This window comes from Palaemon carinicauda, chromosome 14 (genome assembly GCF_036898095.1).
Source record: "Palaemon carinicauda isolate YSFRI2023 chromosome 14, ASM3689809v2, whole genome shotgun sequence".
Lineage (NCBI taxonomy): Eukaryota > Metazoa > Arthropoda > Malacostraca > Decapoda > Palaemonidae > Palaemon > Palaemon carinicauda.
The window spans coordinates 125,776,949-125,779,448 of record NC_090738.1 but is presented as its reverse complement, the minus strand read 5'-3'; the positions used below and the strand labels follow the sequence as shown (position 1 = coordinate 125,779,448).

General features: G+C 32.0%; 1 pseudogene; it reads right to left on the bottom strand.

Annotated features, from left to right (window-relative positions):
• Nucleotides 1-2,234: 2,234 nt before the first annotated feature.
• LOC137653005 (uncharacterized) overlaps nucleotides 2,235-2,500 on the bottom strand; it is a 5,455-nt pseudogene continuing 5,189 nt past the window's right edge.

The following is a 2,500-nucleotide window of genomic DNA, read 5'->3' as shown; positions in this document are numbered from 1 at the left end:
ATCTTTTACCCGAATAGCAGTAAAAATCATGATCTTTTACCTGAATAATAGTAAAAAGTATGATTTTTTACCTGAATTTTAGTAAAAATCCTGATCTTTTACCTGAATAACTGTAAAAATCCAGACCGTTTACCTAAATAATAGTGAATATCCATAAATGCTTCAATTTCTGCCTTGAAACATTTCACTGCTTTTATATATATTTTTCCTTTTTTTCAAACAGAAGATGGAACTGATTTAGTCAGCTGCAGCAATGAAATATTTATAGCACAGATACAACCTTGACCATTTCGCAGTATTTCTCTGCTTTTGATGCTGCCTTTTTTTTTTTTTTATTTATTTATTTTTTTTTTTTTTCTGGGCGGTAACCAGTTCAAAGTTATTGATTAGAAAATGTGATATCTAAGTTACTTGATACGAATGATAAAAGAAAATTTATAACTAAATCATTATATGTGAGTTTTTGCTGTGTATCTTAATATTTTTTTATGGATGTATTCTTAAATTTTTATTAAATTATAAATCAAATCTAATTTTTGATGAATCTGTCTGTCTGTCTTTGCCCATTTATATATTTATTTTAATAACCTATAGTTATTCAAATATCTTCATTGATATTAGATGTCTGTTTTCCGTATGTATGTGTGATGTATGTTTGTATGTGTATACTCTGAATTAATATTCGAGAGAGCAAGTGTGTAATTATATCTTAATTAGTATTTCTCTCTCTCTCTCTCTCTCTCTCTCTCTCTCTCTCTCTCTCTCTCTCTCTCTCTCTCTCTCTCTCTCTCAATTTTTAAAGCATTTTACTTGTGATTCTTTAATCAAAACGCAATGATTACTTTGAAATCGGTTTTAGACTTTGAAAATAACAAATAACTTGTTCGTCAAAGACTTTATTTCGTAGAATTTACGTCGACTGTAATGGAAAGCATTATATTGAAAGGTACAACCCTCCGTTACTATAAATATATTTAAATGATAATTACCAAAAAACTTTTCCATGGAAATGAGAAGTTTCCTGATATTGTGATTATGTTACCCAGAGATATTAGGCTTACTCGAAAATTTGATATCAGTAACACTTTTATCTGTCATGCAAAAAGTACTTTGGTCAGGTTTAAATAAAATATTTCTGGTTTCATTGATTCGTTTTATCAGGAAGAATTGCGTCATTGAAGTGTTTTAATCTGGTGTAGCTTCAATCACCCTTCTTGAATTGTTGTTAGAGATATGCTCAACGACCAGACTGCTGCTTGGCATTGCTGACCTTTGAAAATTAAAGTTATATTCTTAGTTTACTTATACATATGCATATATAGATACACATATATAGATAAAGTAGTTTTATTTACTGGTGGGTCCCAAAGAAACAGCGGAAAATGGGGCACGGCTTATTTCATACTTTTATGTGTATACATGTATACATAAAAGTTTCTCTTATTGGTTGTTCCAGAGAAACAGCAGAAAGACATCACTGTCTATTTCATGCTTTTTGCTGCAGGATCTAGTATGAAATCCCTTGCGAAAAACTTCTTTATTGTTGACCTCTTTATTCAATGTCTGGATGATTGTTTATAAAGGAGCAACAACAACGAATTTATCAAGATTCCCCCTCCCCCCTTTCCCTTTATTTGGCAGTTTCCAATATTTGAGATAGCAGCATGTTCATATCAAATGCCTTTTTTTCAGAAGGCGAAACGGCATAACTATGCAGATGCTTAATAAATCTTGATGTGCTAGCTTCTCTCTCTCTCTCTCTCTCTCTCTCTCTCTCTCCTCTCTCTCTCTCTCTCTCTCTCTCTCTCTCTCTCTCTCTATATATATATATATATATATAATATATATGTGTGTGTGTGTGTGTGTGTGTGTGTTTTTTTTTTTTTTTTTTTTTTTTTTTTTTTTTTTTTTTTTTTTTTTTTTTTTTGAATGCTTGGAGTAAATTTTCTCAAAAGCAATGATTTTGCATATTCTTCACATTGCCAAAACCGGAGGAATGGTTCTGCAAACAGCTATTTTTTTATACTATCTCATAGTATTTGATATTATCATATCGACTTCCACAGAGATTTGATTTTTGATGTTAGACCAAACTCTTATGAAAGGTATTATTCGTTCCTTAGTTCTGGAGTTAAAAAGAAACACTTAAGTATTTTCCAATTTATTAAGTTTTAAATTAGAAAGTTTCATTGCACAATGATTAGTATGAAGTTAGAATGTAGTGAACAGCTTCGTCAGTGATATCCATCTCCATGATGGTCGAAAACGACGGCTGGTCCGTAATAGGCCGGATGTTGGGCCTTTCCGGAGTAGCTGACTTTAGCCACGAATCCGTTGTGGTGATCGGCTGTGTAATCCACCTGTGGAAAGAGAAAAAGAAATTGAAATCAGATTCAATCACCTATTTTTTAATATCATAAAAGAGGTATTTCAATTTACTCCGAACGATAACTCACGTGTTGTTTGCGGCCGTCCGGAAGAGCAACGCTGTAGGATCCGT